The sequence below is a fragment of the Hypanus sabinus genome, chromosome 1, assembly GCF_030144855.1.
Source record: "Hypanus sabinus isolate sHypSab1 chromosome 1, sHypSab1.hap1, whole genome shotgun sequence".
Taxonomy (NCBI): domain Eukaryota; kingdom Metazoa; phylum Chordata; class Chondrichthyes; order Myliobatiformes; family Dasyatidae; genus Hypanus; species Hypanus sabinus.
This window is the reverse complement of record NC_082706.1, coordinates 114,975,026-114,996,800: the sequence shown is the minus strand read 5'-3', so window position 1 is coordinate 114,996,800 and position 21,775 is coordinate 114,975,026. Positions and strand designations below refer to the sequence as shown.

The following is a 21,775-nucleotide window of genomic DNA, read 5'->3' as shown; positions in this document are numbered from 1 at the left end:
GGTTTCTATGATGTGTTGAGCTATATACAAAACTCTCTGCTGTTTCTTGAGGTCATGGGCAGAGCATTTGCTGTACCAAGCCATGAGGCATCTGGATTGATGGTGCATCAATGAAAATGGGTGAGGGTCAAAGCGAACATGCCAAATTTTTTTAGCTTCTTGAGGAGGTAGAGGTGCTGGCGAGCTTTCAAGCATTAAGGATCAACCTTACTCACCATACACATTTACACGTATTAGAAATTTGCTGTGGTGTGTTGGTGCTACATGCAGCAAAAAGCAACTGTTCAACAGTTATAAAGAATAAAGCATTATATAAAAGTATATAAAAGGTCCTGCAAAGTGAGTTCAGGTTGTTCGATGCAAACACGAAGGACAGGACCTCCAGGGTTGTGATGTCAGGATTGCTACCCAGGCCATGTGCTAGTGCGGCCAGGAGTAGGACGATCATGTAGCTTAACGTGCGGCTAAGGAGATGGTGCAGGAGGGAGGGCTTCAGCTTTTTGGACCATTGGGCTCTCTTCCTCAGAAAGTGGTGTGTTTTCATGCATGCATAATAAAGAATTTCAGTCCCTAGAGGTACACCCGGACCGAAAGTTACGATGCTGAGCAGTTGGCATGTGCACTGGGTTGAGCAGCAGTTCAGTAATAAAATGTTCCTACGTAAACCCACACCAAGTTTGACTTTATTAAGACCAGAAATAGTTTAACACATGACTAAGGAGATGTGCAGGAGGGAGGGCTTCAGCTGTTTGGATTATTGGGCTCTCTTGGGAAAGTGGGACCTGCATAGAAGGTACCGTTTCCACCTGAACTAGAGGGGGACTAATATCCTAGCAGGAAGATTTTCTAGTGCTGCACAGGGAGTGGGGGTTTAAACTAGAGTTGTGGAGAGATCCGAACCAGAACGACGGAACAGATAGTGGAGTGTTGTGGAGAAAGATGTCGTTAAGCCTACCTACAAAGTCAGGAATCAAAAGGTTGAGAATGGTGGGACTAATATTCTGAGCCGTGAACATTTCAATGCAAGGGGTATTGTAGGAATGGTTGCTGATCTTTAGGGCATGGTTCAGCATGTGGAATTGTGAATCATAGTCATTAGTGAGACTTGGTTGCAGGAGGGGCAGGACTGACAGCTCAGTGTTTCAGAGTTCAGTTGTTGTAGATGACGACAAAGTTAGAGGAATTAAAGGGGGAGGAGTGGAATTACTAGTCAGGGAACACATCACATCAGTGTTCAGACAGGACAGACTGGAGAGCTCATCAAGTGAGGCTTTATAGGTAGAGCTGATGAAGAAGCAAAGGTTAATGGGATTATGTTTTCGACTACCCAACAGTTTCTGGGATTTAGAGGGAACATTTGCAGAGAGGCAGCAGACTATTGCAAGAAACATAAGGTTGTGATAGTAGGTAAGTTTAATTTTCTATTTATTGACTAGGACTCCCATGATGTAAAAGGAGCAGATGGGGAAGAGTTTGTCAAGTGTGTTCATGAAGGTTTTCTTAATCAGTACAACGAAGCCCTAACTGGAGAGAGAGAGTGTGATTCTAGATCTATTAGGAAGAGACAGGGCAGGTGACAGAACATGGTGTAGGGAAACACCTTGCATTTAGTTATGGCAATGCAACAGTTTCAGGGTTGAGATTCTTATTTAGAGAAAGACCAATTTTGATTATATCAGAAAAGATATGACAAGTGTGGATTGGGAAAGGTTGTTTTGTGGCAAAGGTGTGCTTGGTAAATCGGAGGCCTTCAAAAGTGAAATGTAGAGAATACAGGGTTTCTATGTTCCTGTCAGAATAAAAGCTAAGGATGACAGGTTTAGGGAACATTGATTTTTGTGTGATACTGAGGCTCTGGTTAAGAAAAAGAAGAGTGTGCATGTCAGGTACAGGCAGGTAGGAACACATGAGGTGCTTATGGAGAATAAGAAATGCAAGAGAACACTTCAGAAGGAAATCAGGAAGTCTAAAAGAAGGCAGGAGTTTGCCTCAGCAGAGAAGCAGAAAAAAGAGATGGAGGAGACTTGTATTGATTTTTTTCAATCAGTATTGAATTAGGCGATGGACACAGAGTTTATAGAAGTGAGGCAATGCAGTAGTGAGGTCATGGACTGTATACATATTACAGAAGTGGAGGCGTTGTGTGTTTTCAGGTAAATTAGGGTGGATAAATCCCCAGGGCCTAACGAGGTGTTCTGTTGGACCCTCTGGACAGTTAATGTAGAAATTGCAGGTGCTTACACAGAAGTACAGGTGTTCCCCTATTTACAAATGTTCACTTTACGCCACTTTGCTTTTACAAAAGACCTACATTAGTGACCTGTTTTCGCATTACAAAGAGGATTTTCGCTCTTACGAAAATTTTTCCCATATAAATTAATGCTTCTTCACTTTATGTCATTTTGGTTTAAGAAAGGTTTCATAGGAACACTCTACCTTTGTAAAGGGGGGAACACCTGTAGCAAAATCATGCTATTCCATTTTTTTAAGAATGGTTCTAAGAATAAGACAGGCAATTATAGGCTGGTCAGCTTGACATCAGTAGTGGAAAAGCTATTCTTAGCGACCAAATATATAAGTCTTTGGATTGACAGGGACTGATTAGAAATTGTTTTATGCATGGCAAGTCATGCCTAACCAATCAGGTAGATTTTTTCGAGCAAGTTACCAGGAAAGTTGGTGAAGGGAAGGCAGTGGATGATGGCTATAGGGATTTTGGCAAGGTCTTCAAAAGGTCCCGCATGAGAGATGGGTCAAGAAGGTTCAGTCGCTTGGCATTCAAGTTGAGGTAGAAGCTTTGTGGGAGAAACCAGAGAGTGGCTCTGACAGAGGGATCTGGGTGGGAATATTGCTCCATAATTCCTTGTAATTCTTTGTAAATCTGTTATTCACGTGTAGCTAGAGTCATAAGGAAAGCTTTTGGCACATTGGTCATCGTAAATAAATGTACTGAGTGCAAAAGTTGGGATCCAAAGTTGAAATGACAGAAGAATCTGGTGAGGCCTAATTTGGAGTATTGTGTGCAATTTTGGCCACCTGCCTCCAAGAAAGGTGTCAATAAATTGAAAGAAGCAGACAAAATTTACAAGAATGCTACCGTGACTTGAGGATCTGACTTAAATGGAAAGGTTGAATAGGTTAATATTTAATTCCCTAAAACGTAGAAGATTGAAGGAACCTAAAAGTAGAAGATTGATAGAGGTATACAAAGTTTTGAGAGATGTAGATAGGTAACTGCAAGCAGGCTTTTTTCACTGAGGTCTGGTGAGGTCATGGGTTAAGGGTGAAAGTGAAATGTTTAAAGGGAAGACGAGGGGAAACCTTTCCACTCAGAGTGAAGGACTGTGATTTGCATTCTCTGATGAAGGGTCTTTGACCTGAAACAGTAACTCTGTTTCCGTAATCGCTAGCTGTGCTGCTGAGTCATAGCCATGGAGCAGTGTAACAGAGAACAGGCCCTTCAGTCCACAAGATCCATGCTGACCTTCTTGTCCAACACTTAGTTATTATTTCAGATCTGCAGTTTTCTTTTTATTTTCTCCAGTTTAACCTTTGCCAGTGAGAATTGTTATGAATTTCTTTGGTGTTTTGAGAAGGAACTCCTAATGCAAATGAGATAAGACATAACAAATTTCCAGTAAACCAGCATGACAGTCTTTTGTTCAGTTCATTCCAATGCCCAGTAGAAGTAGTTTTTAGTAAGGCCAGGCACGGAGTTCTGGCTTTCTTTTTTGTGATAAATATATTTGATGTCATCTTTTTTAATAGTCTTGTTATATGTTTGTAATTTTATGTTTAACTTGCTTTCCCCTTGAGTGATTTATCAATTAATATTTTACTTGCTATGTACATATTAATTTCATGCCTTCAAATTAAATAACTCAAATGAATTAATGTGATCTTAAAATGAAGCTTTTTTGTGATTTTATTCTGGTGAATCAGTATTTGTATTTCTCTGAAATGCTTTGGCTAGGACTGAATATAATGGTATCTAACTAGAACTTGAAATGATTTATATATTGTTTTAGAACATTTGTAAAGATGCAAAGAGTCAAAGTACATTTATTAGCGAAGTACATATGCAGAACACAGCCCCGAGATTCATCTTTGCACACGGTAGCCACAAAACAAAGATTATCATGGAAAATATCAAACTCCCCCAACTCACAAACAAAAACAATACCAATTGCCCAAATAGCAAAAAAAGAGATCAAAAAGCACAGGATATAAAAGACAAAATCAGAAGAGTCCTGGCATATTCAATTCAACCTGGCGCTGTGTCATTTGTTATCTGCAGGTGGTCCTGATCAAAATTGCCCCAAAAAGCAACAAAAAAAGGAGAGACCAGAAACCAGAAACACGTCTTGAACTACAGAGAAGTGATTACAGAGTCCAGTCGGCAAAGCACATTGATTAAACTTTGACCAAAGCCCAGGACTCCGGCACAATTCCCCGGCAGCATCGACTAAGAGGGAGAGAGATAGACCATTCAACCACAGGGAACCTGCTCTGGGAGCAGTGGATGAGAGGGAAAGAGAGTCCATCATACGCAGACTCGTTCTTCTGGCAGTAGATAGTAGATAGTGCTTAAGAGCTGCTTGCGTTCTGCTCTCGGCTCAATTATTTTAATCTTCCTCGATGCTTTCTTTGGTGAGATCAGTGAGAAATGGAGTCATTCATGGGCCCATATCCCATCTCCAGACTTCCTGGCCTTGAGGCCTCATGATTTGCTTGAAACCTCATGAAACACTGTTGGAGACAGCAAAATGCCAGCTCATTCAATCAGCCCAAAAACACAACAACAAAATATAGATCACAGGCTCCAACAGCAGCAGAATCACAATTGAGAGAAAAAGAAGACATAAATGAAAGAAGTAGTTTATTGAACCGTCTGGCAGACGTTGCATTGTTCTCTGTGCCATCTTCTTCAGGAAGAAAGGTTTCTTCCAGTAGCATGATTTGTCTCAAGAAGGAAGGTTGGACAAGCTAAGCTTGATACATTGGAGTTGGAAGAATGAGGTAGACAACAAAACGAAGTCCAAGGTATCACAGTGGATCCTGGTCAGGATGCTTTGTGGAAGAATAGAGAAAGATGGCCCGCTGTGTAAAAATAAAAGTAAATTAGTAAATAGTTTGATTATTGCCACATGTACTGAGGCACAGTAAAAATCTTGATTTGCATACAGATCAGTTCATTACATCAATATGGAAGCATAGTACAAGGGTAAAGCAATATTAGAATATTGTGCGGAATATGGTGTTACAGTTACTGAAAAAGTACAGCACAGGTGGACAGTAAGACCTTTGCCTTTAAAATTATACTGTGTTGCAGTTATTCTTTTATTAAATGGATAATAAAATGTATGATAAGATGGACTCTTGACCTCACATTCTACCTTGTGATGACATTACAACTTACTGTTTAACTGTTTTGCACCTTCACTGTAACTGTAACACTTTCTGCACGGTGAATGTTTTACTTTCTACCACCTCAGTGCACCTTCGCACAGAATTGATCAGTTTGAACATGATGCAATACCGGATTTTCACCTTGGCAGAAGTTGCAATAATAAACTAATTCAGCAATTTACCAAAAAGGTTCAAGACGATGAGAACGTGGATTGTGAGTTCATCTTTTCATACAAGGGATGTTTATTCATTTTATTCTGGTGGGAGAGAAGCTGTCATTGAGTCTAGTAATACCTGTTTTCAGGCATTTGTTTCTTCTGTCTGAAAGGAGGGGTGTTGTTGTGTACGTGGCCTGATTACACAGCAATACTATTAACAAAAACATTGGAGATAGGAGCTAAGGTTCCTGGTTCTTCAGTGGCAGAAAACAAACTTGTCACACACGTACAGATCAATATACGCATGATAGCGCATTCAACGATGTGTTACTAAAAGTAGTCCCTTATTATACTGTAGGCTATACAGTACGGGTGTGAGGAAAAAATATCAGGGTTAGATGGGCCTTTCATTATGTTGACTGCCTTATCGAGATAACAAGAGTGTACATGGTGGGGAGGCTGGTTTCTGTGACGGGCTGATCTGTGTGGATAGCTATTTGCAGTTTCCTGCAGTCCTGGGCGGATCAATTTCCATATCAAATCATGATGTGTCCAGACAGTATGAGTTATATGGTGCATCGATAAAAATTGGTGAAGGGGAGAAAGATGTGTGCTGTGATGGCTGAAGGGCAGAGGGAGAGGCAATGAGGCGGATTTACAGTTCACCAAATTTTATTAAGAAATGGGCAGAACAAAACAACGATTATAAACACCAGGCCTACAAAGCTATTAACTAAAGCTCTCAAATTAAAAGCTAACAGCAACACTGCAGCTCGGAAGCAGTAACTTAATGGTGAATAAATTCCACTCCTTTGCAGCGTCAGTCTGAACTGTGGTCTTCTTTTCCCGAATGAGGACAAAGGTAAACAGGGAGCATTGCTATCACTATGCTTTGGTCAAGACTCGACAAGACTGAAATGAAAGGAAGGGAGTTAAATACAGCCAGAATGAAACACTAATGTGCATTCTTGTGAGTGTGCTTGCTGATCCTGTTCAGCTGCCTGCCTGTGAGGGCACCCAGACTCTGCAGCAGTCTGTGGTTGTGACAGAAGGTCAACAAGAACCAGAACGTGCCAGCACACTCATTCAGAGTCACAGAGAAGAACAGCAAGAAACAGGTCCTCCATCCCATTTAGTCAGTGCTGAACCATTTATGCTGCCTACTCCCGTTGATCTGCAGTGGGACCATAGCTCTCCATATCGCTGGAGTCCATGCACCTATGCAAAACTCTGTTAGACATTGAAATCAAGCTCACATGCAAAGCTTGTGATGAAAGCTTGTTCCACACTGTGTCACAACCCTCTGAGTGAAGAAGTTTCTCTCATATTCCCCTTATTCATATTAATTGCATAATTATAACTTATTCATATTAACTGTATAATTGCAGCATAACCTCCCTGCTCTTAATTCAATCCCTCTAGCAATGAAAGCCAACATTCCATTTGTCTTCTTGATAGCCTGCTGCACCTGCAAACCAACCTTTTGTGATTCATGCACAAGTGCTCCCAAGTCCAGCTGCACAGCAATATGCTGCAATTTTTTTTACCATTTAGTAACTATCTGTTCTTTCATTTTTCCTTTCAAAGTGGATGACCTTGCATTTGCCAACATTGTATTCCATCTGCCAGACCCCTGTCCACTTACTTAATGTATCTCTGTCTCCTGCAGACTCTCTGTATTTTCGGCACAATTTGCTTTTCCACTCAAATTAGTATCATCAGCAAACTTAGACACTCGGTCCCTCTTCCAGATCGTTATTGTATGTCATGAACAACACAGACCCCTGTGGTACACAACTCACCACTGATTGCCAGCCAGAGTATCACCCATGTATCCCATCTATCTGCTATCTATTAGTTAACCAATTCTCTATCCATGCTAATACATCACCCCAACTCTATGCATCCTTATCTTATGGATAAGTCTTTTATGCAGAACCTTATCAAATGCCTTCTGGAATGCAAGTAAATAACACCCATTTGTTCCCCTCTATCCACTGTGCTCATTATATCCTCGAAGAACTCCAGTAAGTGTGTCAAACAGGACCTGCCTTTGCTGAATCCATGCTGCGTCTGCCTGGTGGATCCATTTCTTTCCCGATGCCTCACTATTTCTTCTTTAATGATATGTTCAAGCATTTTTCCAACTACAGATGTTAAACTAACAGGATGTGGACTTTCCACATACTTTCTACACTACCCATAAAATTTGCTTCTTGTTGCGCTCTCATTTTTGTAATTTTCTTTCCAAAATTCTGATACAGTACTCAAGCTTTATGGGTGTTTGTACTTCCACTTCTTGGTTTGTTCCGCTCTGGCTGAATTCCATGTACGAATTCTGCTTTAAAAATCACTTTGTTCCACTATTAAAGCAACTGCAGGTGCTCCACAAAGGGAAGCACCTCCTGTTTCCTCCCTGACCTGACCCGTAGAAATTGTGCAAAATCAAGAGACACCATAGACTGCAGACACTGGAAGATAGAGCAAAAAACAAACTGTAGGAGGAGGAATTTGGGGGGGTCAGGCAACATCTGAGGACACAGAGGATAGTCAATGTTTCACATTCTGAACCTACATCAAGTTTAAATAGACAACATTGGACAAAACTCACATGTCCAATGTATAATCAAGAGATTGCTTCTCTGGTGCTGTCATAGCTGAAGAAAGCCATGAGTGGGATCCTGAAATTCTTTCCACATTTATTTTTCATTCTTCTGATTCTCTTCACCAATTATCACACATCCTAAGTTGGACAATATTAAAGATCTATCAATCTAATCCGACCCTCCACCGCTCAAAGTCCAATCCCTCGCCTCCGTCCTGGGAGGTGGAAACGGGTAAGGCCGGCCTGCAGGGTCTGTGGGGAAGCTGTACAGGTCAATCTCCTGTATGGTGAATGCCCTTGGATTGCAGAACTATTGATGAACTCCAACCATATCAGCATCTCTAGAGGACGATGGAGACAGGAGGTCATTGATGGGCTCCGCTCCACTCAGGAGCTAAGAGCACAAATAAGTAATCTAATCTGACCCTCCAGCACAGATCCACAGCCCTCAGTTCAGGGGTCTTCAAATACTCCTTAAAAATGGCAAGGATTTTCTCATCTACCACGATATCAGTGGGTCCTAAATCTTTACTTCCCTTGAAGTGAAAATATTACAGTTCGTATCCTCTGTGATCTTTCAAAAATTAAATCTGTGTTCCCTGCCTTTGACTTAAGGAAATAAAGATACTCTTGGTGCTCTGCTATGATCAATTTTATAGATCTAGGATCTATAATCAGCAGTTCCTGAGCATAAGAACAGCAACCAATGTTAATTATTCAAATTCTAATAGCAAAGCAGCTTTTATACATTTTGTGGTGTTACATGTGATGTTGTTGTAGCCCACAGACTGCCTGACATTTATCCAAACATATATTGAACACCATCCTAAAGTTCAGACAAGTTTCTTTGTAACAACATGGTCCACTTCCCCGTTTGAAAACAGCATGGTGCCAGACCCTGATCTTTAGTGTCTTTAAAGTCTACTTTAGAATATTTATGTCACGGGACAATTTGGCCCCTTATAGATTGTAAATCAATGAATGTCATTTTAATCTAATTCTACATTCCAGCACTGGGTCCTGGGGGGTCATAATTATTTAAGTACATACATAAAATATTCCTTAAATGTGGTGAAGTATATGGATAGGAAACACTTAGAAGTTTGTAGACCTAATGTGGGAAAATGAGACTAGTTTAGGTGAACACATAGGACAGTTTGAAGCAGTAAAGCTGAAGAGCCTGTGTATTATTCCATGACTCTATCACCCTATCAGTTGTGAGGTCCAGACTTCGGAGTGAAAATATTTTAGCTCATATCTGCTCTGCTCCTTCTAACAGAATCAGAATGAGAATTAGGTATAATATCATTGGCATATGTTGTGAAGGGTAGAAGGAATCAGCTTTAGAAAACACAGCACATTTATTTTTCCTACATTTACACACTTAGTCCAGCGGTCGTGGAGCATCCGGATCCCTTCTTTGTAGAAGTCGGTGTCTTGGACCTCCAGAAGTGGTCCATAGCAGGGGTGATTGATAAGTTCGTGGCCTAAGGTAGAAGGAGATGAGTTATTAACTTTCTGCATTTTCACTCAGAGTTGAATGGCACATGCATGTAACGAGAGCTGTAGAACTCATTTCCTTCCACCTTAGGCCACAAACTTAACAGTGTGTGCGTGTGTGTGTGTGTATCTGTATATACACAAACACACACACGCATGAACACATGATAATATAGAAAAAATAAGTGAATCAATTACAGTAAGTATATTTGTATATTAAATAGTTAACTTAAAATAGTGCAAACTCAGAAATGATAAAAATGAGGTAGTGGTGATGAGTACAAAATCCATTTAGGAATTGGATAGCAGAGGGGGAGATGATGTTCCTGAATCGCTAACTGTGTGCCTTCAGGCTTCTGTACCTCCTTCCTGACAGTAACAAAGAGAAGAGGGCATGTACTGGGTGATGGGGGTCCTGAATGATGGACGCTGCCTTTCTGGGGCACCACTCCTTGAAGAAGTCTTGGCAGAGGCTAGTACCAAGATGAAGCTAACTAATTTTACAACTGTCTGCAGCTTCTTTCGATCCTGTGCAGAAACCTCCTCCCAGCCCCCATACCGGACAGCGACGCAACCTGTCAGAATGCTCTCCTCAGTACATCTGCAGAAGTTTGAGTGTTTTAGATGACAAATTAAATCTCCTCAGACTCCTATTGAAATATAGCCACAGGTTTAAAACTTTCACTTTCTAACCTCAAGAAAATAGCTAACAGGAGCTTCAGGATATTTGCCTTGGGAAGCCTATCCCCCGAGATCAAAACATCTTGCTTGCTGTGATTATTTAGGCTGTTGGAAGTCCATTGGGAATAACGATGATGTCAGTGATGCCTCTGATGACAGTAAAGCCCGAATAGGGAAGCGCAGCTGTGCCCGCAGGTTGGACACATGATGTCCATTGAAGGGTCGGCTCGTCTTTCCTGGCACTCTTGATTGAAGCCCTTTGACTGTGCTGGTACCCTTGTAGACTGTCAGCCACTAGGCCAAGGCCTCCCAATCAGGCACAGGGATATTGCATGCTTTCAAGGAAACTTTGTGGGCCCCCCTTCTTTCTGGTGCCACATGCCAGCTTGGAAAAGAATACCCTCTCTGGAAGGGGATTATCTTCCATCCAGACCTCATGTCTAACCCATTAGAAGCTGACCCTTCATGATCAGCGTCTCTGCGCCAGAGCTCTCAGCCCTCTGTAGTACTTGAGTGGTGGGGACTGTCTTGCCACGAGATGCCCATGATGTTGTGAAGGTCTCACGGGTGGCATTGGTCAAGCCTCCTGATGTGCCAGCGGTATGGGCTCCATGTTTCACAGCCCTACTGCAGAGAAGTCAGGAAGATGGTTCTGTGGACTGCCATCTTGGTCTTCAGCCAGAAGCGACATTCTCCCCACACACGTGTCCATAGCTTGCCAAAGGATGCCCCAGCTTTTGCAAGTCTGATTAAGATCTCTCGATCTAGACTGCAGGAGGTATGTAAGGCAGCTACCCAGGTAGGTGAAGGCATCAACATTGTTGAGCTGTGTGCCTTCAATCTCAATTCATGGCTCTGCAGGGTTGATAGGGGTGCAGGCTGATGGTTAAGCCGAACTTTCTTGCTGCCACAGTGAGGCAGGCAGCAAGCTCCTGCAGGTCCCCTTTACTGTGCACTGCAAGTGGGCAGTCATCTGCAAAGCAGAAGTCATGTATTATTGCTTCTAGCACTTTATTCTTGGCCTTGTGGCACTGCAGATCAAAAAAAGTGCCCATCAGTCCTGCAGGAAATTGTTACTTCCACGTCAGTCTGTGAGAGAGCAGAGAATAACATCATGGCAAACAGCAGACTGAACAGATTAGGTGTGAGGACACAGTCCTGCTTGACACTGTTACTAGGTAGGGGTCAGAGGAGCAGCTGCTTTTGATGACCCTGGTCCTCATGCTGTCGTGGAATGACCTGACAATGCTGACCAGCCTTGGGGGGCTGACTAACTCTGTAAGGATGCGCCGAAGGCCTGTGCAACTGATGGTATCAAATGCCTTCATCAGGTCCACAAAGAGGATGTAGAGATTCGGGTTCTGTTCCTGGCACTTCTCCTGGATCTATCTGACGGCAAAGATCATGTCCACTGCCCCTCTGTTAGATCTGAAACCACCCTGGCTTTCTGAGACAATGTCATCCTGGAGGTGAGAGGTAATCCTGTCCAGTATGATACGGGCAATAATCTTCCAGACTCTGCTCGGGAGAGATATGCCTGTGTGATTGTCACAGGATGCCCTGTCCCCCTTGTTCTTGTACAGGTAGATGACGTTTGCACCCCTAATGTCCCGTGGTACACAGGGTTTCTCCCAGAATACTGCATGAGCTCTGTCAGCCTCTAAAGAAGGGTTTTGCTACACTCCTTGAAGACTTCTGGTGGGATCCCATCTGGGTCAGGGGCTTCCCTGGCTGCAGCTGGTTGACTGACTTCCTAGCTTCTACTAATGTGGGAGTGGGGGGGGGATTATCAAGGGCCTCCAAGTCTGGGCACTGTGGCATGTTTTCTATAACCTGATCATCGATCTGGGATGGCCTGTTCAGCATCTGGAAGATATATACACTGTGTTTTACTCAAGACAAGTCAAGTCAACTTCTATTGTCTTTTCAACCATAACTGCTGGTACAGTGCATAGTAAGAATGAGAAAACGTTTTTCAGGACCATGGTGTTACATGACACAGTACAAAAAACTAGATCGAACTACGTAATAAAAAAACACAACACAGAGAAAGCTACACTAGACTACAGACCTACACTGGACTGCATAAAGTTCACAAAAACAGTGCAGGCAATAAATAATAAACAGGACAATAGGGCAAGGTGTCAGTCCAGGCTTTGGGTATTGAGGAGTCTGATAGCTTGGGGGAAGAAACTGTTACATAGTCTGGTCGGGAGAGCTCGAATGCTTCGGAGCCTTTTCCCAGACGGCAGGAGGGAGAAGAGATTGTATGATGGGTGCATGGGGTCCTTCATAATGCTGTTTCCTTTGCGGATGTAGCGTGTAGTGTAAATGTCCGTGATGGCGGGAAGAGAGACCCCGATGATCTTCTCAGCTGACCTCACTATCCGCTGCAGGGTCTTGCGATCCGAGATGGTGCAGTTTCTGAACCAGGTAGTGATGCAGCTGCTCAGGATGCTCTCAATACAACCCCTGTAGAATGTGATGAGGATGTGGGGTGGGAGATGGACTTTCCTTAGCCTTTGCGAAAAGTAGAGACACTGCTGGGCTTTCTTTGCTATGGAGCTGGTGTTGAGGGATTCTCCGTCAGGTGAACACCAAGAAATTTGGTACTCTTTACAATCTCTACCGAGGAGCCATCGAGGTTCAGTGGGGAGTGGTTGCTCCGTGCCCTCCTGAAGTCAACAACCATCTCTTTTGTTTTGTTCACTTTAAGAGACAGATTGTTGGCTCTGCACCAGTCTGTTAGCCGCTGCACCTCCTCTCTGTAAGCTGACTTGTCGTTCTTGCTGATGAGACCCACCACTGTCGTGTCGTCGGCGAACTTGATGATGTAGTTCGAGCTGTGTGTTGCAGCACAGTCGTGGGTCAGCAGAGTGAACAGCAGTGGACTGAGCACGCAACCCTGGGGAGCCCCCATGCTCACTGTGATGGTGTTGGAGATGCTGCTCCCAATCCGGACTGACTGAGGTCTCCCAGTCAGGAAGTCTAGGATTCAGTTGCAGAGGGAGGTGTTCAGTCCCAGTAGGCTCAGTTTTCCAATCAGATGCTGAGGAATGATTGTGTTGAATGCTGAACTGAAGTCTGTGAACACCATCAAAAAACTTCTTTGTGTTGTTCTGGTGTGTGTAGTGCTGAAGCTCTGTTGCTTCACTGATCACTGATCTTTCATCTTCCCCAGCACTGTCTGGACCTTACTACCGAGGTGCTTCAAGTGGTCATGTTTGGAGGGTGACTGCTTGTCACTGACCCAGCTTGCAAAAGCTTTCTGCTTCTGCTTGAGAAGGTGATGATATCAGAGTTGTTCTCATTGAGCCAATGCTGGTGCTTCCTCTTGGGGTGCCCGAGAATGGCACCTACAGCCCTGTACGGGGTGTCTCTGAACACAGCCCATGCTTTTTCAGGGTCTGCTTCCTCTGGCAGTTGCTTAGTTGTTCCTCCAGTTTGCTGATCAGCTCTTCTTTGATGCTGGGCTCAGCGAGACATTGAATGTTCAGCTTCCGCTTAGTGTCAGCCTGCTGGTGCCTGTGTGCCCTGGCGATCTGAAACGACAGCTTGCTTCTCAGCCGGATGTGGTCAGTCTGCACCCCTCATCGCACTGGTGATGATCACATCCCCGATGTGATCACGTAATCAATCAGGTGCCAGTACTTGGAGCGTGGGCGCATCCAGGTTGCCTTGCGGATGTCTGGAAGCTGGACGGGGGTGTTGGTGATTGTCAGCCCGTTTTCTGCACAGCAGGTGAGTAGTAGCTGCCCATTTGAATTCCCCTTTCCAAGGCCATGCTTGCCAATGGCTTCTGGCCAAGACTGATGGTCACTGCTTACTCGGGCATTAAAGTTGCCAGGTAGCAGGATCTTGTCATCTTTGGGGACAGAGGGTAGTGGTTGGACAAGTTCCTGGCAGAACAGTTCCTCCTGTTCAGCGGTGTAGGTTATGGTGGGTGCGTAGGCACTGATCAGAGGCAGATGAGTCTTGGCTTCCAGAGGCAGCCTCTTTGCCATGAGTCGATCGCTGATGTCTCAGGGGAGGGACTCTAGGTTCCTGACGATGATGGTTTGGATGGCAAAGCCAATTTCGGCTTCATATCCTTTCCATTGCCACTCCAGAAAAATACATGGCCAGCTCCTACTTCTGTGATTTCACCAGTCTGGGCCAGGTGTGTCTCACTGAGCGCTACAATGTCAACATTGTACTTCTGAAGCATGTGTCCTACAAGTGCAGGACTGTCACTGATCTTGTTGTCCATGAAGACCCTGACATTCCATGCCCCAACACAGCTTTTGTTCAGCTTTCTGGTGGTTCTTCTCTCTTTTGTGGTTTTTGAGGAAGTTCAACTGCAAAATAGTTTGCTGACAGGATAGGTGAGGCAAGCTTTCTTTAGGTCTCTTTTTCCAGACCTTTCCCATGAGCAGGGAGCAGCTTGGGCCTGAAGAGGGCTGCTCTTTCGCCACGGTGGCTGCCAAACATTTGGCTGAGAAGAGAGCGACCATCCTGCCTTGGCCAGCTGAGTGTGACGAGCGGCTCCCAGCACCGTCCAGTGTCTGCCACCATCGCCACTCGCCCATCACCTCAGATCTCATGGAGATTGGTGTCACCAGCTCCTGGGTAGGAGGGGTATGAGGACAATGAGTCATGATGCCCCACTCGGTCCAGTCACTGCTGTCAAATGGGATGGCAGGCATAATGATTTAACGATGGCTGAACTTCAGGAGCTGCCAGAATGACATTGAATCAACACCAGACTGCCTTAGGGGTTCAGACGCCAGATTGCTTCCTCGTGGTTTACTCCCGAAGCCTTTCCCATAAGTGGGTATAGCCTCAGGGCAGCGGAGGTTTTAAATCAGAGTTTTCCCTTCTCCTAGGTGTGCTGCCTTCCCAGGCTAATGAGCCCCACTTGGTTTTAAGGTGCCAGTGACCTGCCTTCGCCCCTTTTCCTGTCAGTGTAAACAGTTCTGCCGTGTAAAGGCCAGGAGTTGGACTTGGTTATCAGAGGCTAATTTGAGACACGCCATTGGGAGCACTTTGCAGGGAGTGGGGGCTTACCCCCACTACTACCCCGGATATGACAGGTTAATAATGGGCAATGGGATGACACGGAGTGTTCCACAAAGCTTGCCGGCCTCGTGACCAACAGAAGCTGATTCGCATTCACAATTCATGTGGAAATTTCAAAGCTGTACAGATCTTCTTTGAAAATCTTCTGGTCACCTCATTACAGGAAGGATGTGCAAGCTATGGAGAGGGTGCAGAGGAGATTTACTAGGATGTTGCCTGGTTTGGAGAACAAGTCATATGAAGCAAGATTAGCTTAGAGCAGGGGTGGGCAAACTTTTTGACTTGAGGGCCACAAAGGGTTCTAAAATTTGAAAGGGGGGCCGGACCAGGAGCAGATGGACGGAGTGTTTTGGTAATACACCTCATAAGAGAAAATAAAATATCATGGGATATGTAGAAAACATGTGCTTTAATTTCAATTGAAAATGAACAAATGCATTACAACAAAATATCTGTCTTTGAAGTCCCATGGTATTTAGCTATTTATTGCAATGTCTTTTAAAACACTGAAAATTAAATGAATAAAATACAGCTTTTTTTAATAGTAACAGTTATTATTTTAAAGCACTGAAAATTCTGTTATCCTTCAAGATATTATCATCATCACTCTCCTCCTGACTGTCTTTATTTCAAAAGCGGTAGGAGATGCAGGTCTACTTCTTATTCTTAACTCCTGCTCCTTCTTATTCAATTGTCCCCTGTGCCAAAACTCAACAACGACCCGCACAATGACAGAACAGTGAGAGCACACCAATATGCGGAGCTCTGTGCTCGCAAATCCCCGCAGGCTATCTCCCTTAGCCGGAACGCTGGCTAATTGTGAGCCGGTTCGGATGTGCCAGGAAGTGGGTCGCCACAAGGTCACAAAGTAAAGCGCAAATGTGGAGTAATACGCTGCACCTCAACAAAGGTCAATGTATATAGAGTGCGTCATCTATTGGGAAAACGCCAGAATTGCGGGGAAAAAACGTTAACAAGGTTTATTAATATAATTTCATCAAGTTCTGCGGGCCGGATTAAAAAGCTTAACGGGCCGCATATGGCCCGCGGGCTGTAGTTTGCCCATGCCTGGCTTAGAGCCTTGGAATGCTGTCATCTACCTACGGAACAGAGCCAAGTCCCATTTGGATAAGCAGGGCAGCACTGTGAGGATCATGTTTTTGATTACTCAAGTGCCTTCAACACCATACAGCTCTCACTGCTGGGGGGAAAAGCTCCATTAAATGCAAGTTGACACTTCCCTTGTGTACTGAATAATGGACAACCTGACTGGCAGACCACAGTCTGTATGGCTTCAGAGCTGTGTGTCAGACATGGCTATAAGCAGCACTGGGGCCTCACACCAGACTGTGTTGCCTCCCTTCCTGTTTACCCTGTAAACCTCAGACTTTAGATACAACATGGAATCATGTAATCTGTTGAAATTCTCTGTTGACTCAGCAATAGTTGGGTATATAAAGGGAGGATGGGAGGATGAATACGGGGCCCTCGTGGAGGACTTTGTCAAATGGTACAAGCCAAGTCATCTGCAGTTCAACATCAGTCAGACAAAGGAGATGGCGATGGACTTTAGGAACACTAAGCCTGCTTTGCTCCTTATTGCTATTGCTGGAGAGGACGTGGATGTGGTGAGGACATACAAGTACTTGGGGGTGCTCCTGGATGACAGACTTAAGTGGAGTAGCAACACAGAGGATGTGTACAAGAGGGCCAGAGTCGCCTTTACCTCCTGAAGAGACTGAAGTCCTTTGGAGTATGCAGGCCTGTCTTTCACATGTTCTGCCAGTCAGTTGTCAACAGTACAACCTTCTATGTGGTGGTGTGCTGGGGCAAATGGCATCAACATGGCTGATGCCAACAGCCACAATAAACCGATTAGAAAGACAAGTTCTGTTATAGGAGTTAAACTGGACATACTGGAGGCTGTGGTAGAACAAAAGACCCTACTGAAAACCCTGGCAATTCTGGGCAATATTTCTCACCCTCTGCATGCCACCTTGGCTGAACAGAGGAGCACTTTTAGTAATATACTAAGGCAACTGCACTGCTCCAAAGACCGCTAGATGAGGTCATCCTTACCTTTGGCCATTTGACTTTATAATGAGTCAACCTATAGCTGGGGAAGTGATGGCGCCTCCTGCTAGACTGTCTGAGCTAACTTATTTTTTATTCTTTCTTACTTCTAATATTTGTATATTTGTTCATGTGATGCTACTGAGACACAGGAATTTCCTTTGGGATCAATAAAGTATCTGTCTATCTATCTTGTCTAGCCCTTCCTGTCTATATTCATAACATATCAGTAAACCTCTCATGCCCATCAACATTTTAATAACTTCCTTCTCCCTGGCTCCAACTACGTTATGGACATCAAGTCTTTATAGGTATCCATTTCTTATCAGGAAGGTTTTTGGTCTCTCCCTTCTAGAACAAAGGCCCAACCACTTCCTGTCAATTACTGCTCTCATTTGGCTTGCTTGTCTTCTTCTTACCTCAACAACTTCTCTCTTAATTGCTCCTAGTTCATCAAATCGGAATTGTAGATATGGGTATATCTACATATGTAGATTACACCTTTCTTTTCATCAGTTACGTGGAACAGTCTTTGACCCAAGCATCCTGTACCACACCTTCCCAAATAGTTCTGTACCATTGCTGCACTCTGAACTACAGCACAAATCATCAATCTTCAAAGTCAGTCAAAGTTGAGCTTTTTCTCATGTCTGTGCAGGTGCAATGAACAACTTATTTGTGGCAGCATGGCAGCGCATAGCGTCATATAAGCAGTATTCACAAAAAACAGAAATATTCTGCAACACACACAAAATGCTGGTGGAACGCAGCAGGGAACGCAGCAGGCCAGGCAGCATCTATAGGAGAAGCACTGTTGATGTTTCGGGCCGGGACCCTTTGTCAAGACTAACTGAAAGGAGAGATACTAAGAGAATTGAAAGTAGTGGGGGGAGGGGGGAAATGTGAAATGATAGGAGAAGACCGGAGGGGGTGGGATGAAGCTAAGAGCTGGTAAGGTGATTGGTGAAAGTGATAGAGCTGGAGAAGGGAAAGGATCATGGGATGGGAGGCCTCAGGAGAAAGAAAGGGGGAGGGGGAGGGGAAGCTCCAAAGGGAGATGGAGAACAGGGTGATGGGCAGAGAGAGAGAAAAAAAACAAACAACTAAATATGTCAGGGATGGGGTAAGAAGGGGAGGAGGGGCATTAACACGGTGTTGTTCCTCCAACCTGAGTGTGGATTCATCTAGAGTAGACAGTAGAGGAGGCCATGGATAGACATATCAGAATGGGAATGGGACATGGAATTAAAATGTGTGGCCACTGGGAGATCCTGCTTTCTCTGGTGGACTGAGAGTAGGTGTTCAGCGAAATGGTCTCCCAGTCTGCGTCGGGGCTCGCCAATAGATAAAAGGCCACACCGAGAGCACTGGACACAGTATACCACACCAATCGACTCACAGGTGAAGTGTCGCCTCACCTGGAAGGACTGTCTGGGGCCCTGAATGGTGGTGAGGGAGGAAGTGTAAGGGCAGGTGTAGCACTTGTTCCGTTTACAAGGATAAGTGCCAGGAAGGAGATCGGTGTTGAGGGATGGGGGGGACCGAGTGGACAAGGGAGTTGTGTAGGGAACGATCCCTGTGGAAAGCAGAAAGGGGGAGGAGGGAAAGATGTGCTTGGTAGTGGGATCCCATTGGAGGTGGCAGAAATTACGGAGAATTATACGTTGGACCTGGAGGCTGGTGGGGTGGTAGGTGAGGACAAGGGGAACCCTATCCCGAGTGGGGTGGCGGGCGGATGGGGTGAGGCAGATGTGTAGGAAATGGGAGAGATGCGTTTGAGAGCAGAGTTGATGGTGGAAGAAGGGAAGCCCCTTTGTTTAAAAAAGGAAGACATCTCCTTCGTCCTGGAATGAAAAGCCTCAGCCTGAGAGCAGATGCAGCGGAGATGGAGGAATTGTGAGAAGGGGATAGCATTTTTGCAAGAGACAGGGTGGGAAGAAGAATAGTCCAGGAAGCTGTGAGAGTCTGTAGGCTTATAGTAGATATCAGTAGATAGGCCATCTCCAGAGATGGAGACAGAAAGTTCAAGAAAGGGGAGGGAGGTGTGGGAAATGGACCAGGTAAATTTGAGGGCAGGGTGAAAGTTCGAGGCAAAGTTAATGAAGTTAACGAGCTCAGCATGTGTGCAGGAGGCAGCGCCAATGCAGTCGATGTAGAGAAGGAAAAGAGGGGGCGGATACCTGTATAGAGTTGAAATATGGACTGTTCCACAAAGCCAACAAAAAGGCAAGCATAACTGGGACCCATACGGGTGCCTATGGCTACACCTTTGTTTTGGAGGAAGTGGGAGGAGCCAAAGGAGAAATTATTGAGAGTAAGAACTAATTCCGCTAGACGGAGGTTAGTGGTGGTAGAGGGGAATTGGTTAGGTCTGGAATCCAAAAAGAACTGAAGAGCTTTGAGACCGTCCGGGTGGGGGATGGAGGTATATAGGGACTGGACGTCCATGGTGAAAATAAGGTGGTGGGGGCCAGGGAACATAAAATCATTGAAAAAATTCAAAGCATGGGAAGTGTCACAAACATAGGTGGGAAGAGATTTAACAAGGGTTGACAAGGTATGCAGAAATGAGTTCAGTGGGGCAGGAGCAAGCTGAGACAATAGGTCTACCTGGACAGGCAGGTTTGTGGATCTTGGGTGGGAGGTAGAAACGGGAAGTGCGGGGTGTGGGAACTATGAGGTTGGTGGCAGTGGATGGGAGATCCCCAAAGCTGATAAGGTTGGTGATGGTATAGGAGACAATGGCCTGGTGCTCCTTTGTGGAATCATGATCAAGGGGTAAATAAGAGGAGGTATCAGAGAGTTGTCGCTGTGCTTTGGCCAGGTAGAGTTCAGTACGCCAGACAACAACAGCTCCCCCCTTATCAGCACCCGGCACTTGAAGTAACCATTCCTGTCCCTGAGCCATCCAAGTCTCTGTAATGGCCACCACATCATATCTCCAAGTACTGATCCATGCTCTAAGCTCATCGGGTTTGTTCACAATACTCATTGCATTAAAATAGACACATCTCAAACCTTCAGTCTGAGCGCGTCCCTTCTCTATCACCTGCATATCCTCCCTCTCCTACTGTCTGCAAGCTTTCTCTATTTATGAGCCAACCTCCTCTTCCCCAGTCTCTTCAGTTCAGTTCCCACCCCCAACTATTCTAGTTTAAGCTCTCACCAGCAGCCTTAACAAACCTACCCACCAGGATATTGGTCCCCTGGGATTCAAGTGCAACCTGTCCTTTTTATACAGGTCACACCTGCCCCAAAAGAGGTCCCAATGATCCAGAAATCTGAATCCCTGCCCCCTGCTCCAATCCCTCAGCCACGCATTTATCCTCCACTTCATTCTATTCCAATACTCACTGTCGCGTGGCACAGGCAGTAATCCCGAGATTACTACATTTGTGGTCCTGATTCTCAACTTCCTTCCTAACTCCCTGTAGTATTTTTTCAGGACCTCTTTCCTTTTCCTATCAATGTCATTGGTACCAATATGTACCACGGCCTCTGGCTGTTCTCCCTCCCACCACAGGATATCTTGGACACGATCAGAAATATCCCGGACCCTGGCACCTGGGAGGCAAACTACCATCCGAGTTTCTTTCCTGCGTCCACAGAATCGCCTGTCTGCACCCCTGACTATAGAGTCCCCTATCACTACTGCCTTCCTCTTCCTTTCCCTACCCTTCTGAGCCACAGGGCCAGACTCTGTGCCAGAGGCACGGCACTGTCGCTTCCCCCAGGTAGGCCATCCCCCCAACAGTACGCAAACAGGAGTACTTATTGTCAAGGGGTACAGCCACAGGGGCACTCTCTAGTACCTGACTCTTCCCCTTCCCCCTCCTGACTGTGACCCACTTGTCCGTCTCCTGTGGCCCCAGTGTGACTACCTGCCTGTAACTCTTCTCTGTCACCTCTCATGTTGAGCCAAAGCCCTCACTCTGCCTCCCTCTCACTCCGCTGATGCTGCCCACTGGATGTGACGATCTTCTTTTTAAACCTTTCCCACTCTAATGGCTGACATCACGCACCTGTGCAGTCTTGCCTCTCTTTTACCCCGAGTAGTAAAACTACCCTCACTCCGGAAGGAAGGAAGCTGTTCTGAAACAGTTGTTCTGCACTGCTTATAATTTACCTTGCAAAATGTTGATAGCACTTACTTGGTTAAAGATTCGCAGCTTTTGTAAATATTAAATTTACTGCTCTTTACTGATTCTACCTTTGGATCCAAAGTATGCTTTAAAAGTAGTGTAGAGTATGAGTGTGGTGAGGGGTGGGATTTATTACCCCACCAGTATGA

General features: G+C 44.9%; 1 protein-coding gene and 1 long non-coding RNA gene across 3 annotated transcripts in view; one reads left to right on the top strand and one right to left on the bottom strand.

Moving 5' to 3' along the window:
• The window catches only part of LOC132396947 (CMP-N-acetylneuraminate-beta-galactosamide-alpha-2,3-sialyltransferase 1-like), a 56,918-nt gene that overhangs the window by 9,706 nt on the left and 25,437 nt on the right, over positions 1 to 21,775 (top strand). Inside the window, exon 1 of one of the 2 annotated variants that reach the window (XM_059975109.1) lies at positions 943 to 1,407. The exons of the other annotated variant lie outside the window; for it this stretch is intronic. The gene's annotated coding sequence lies outside the window, so the exon portion shown is untranslated. Of the gene's footprint in view, positions 1 to 942; positions 1,408 to 21,775 lie in introns of those variants that run through there. 2 annotated transcript variants of the gene reach the window in all.
• LOC132396973 (uncharacterized) lies at positions 4,300 to 21,550 on the bottom strand. Its single transcript, XR_009513204.1, has 3 exons — positions 21,507 to 21,550; positions 9,557 to 9,659; positions 4,300 to 5,100 (listed from the first exon to the last, which is right to left on the bottom strand). It is a non-coding gene; the product is annotated as an uncharacterized LOC132396973 (long non-coding RNA).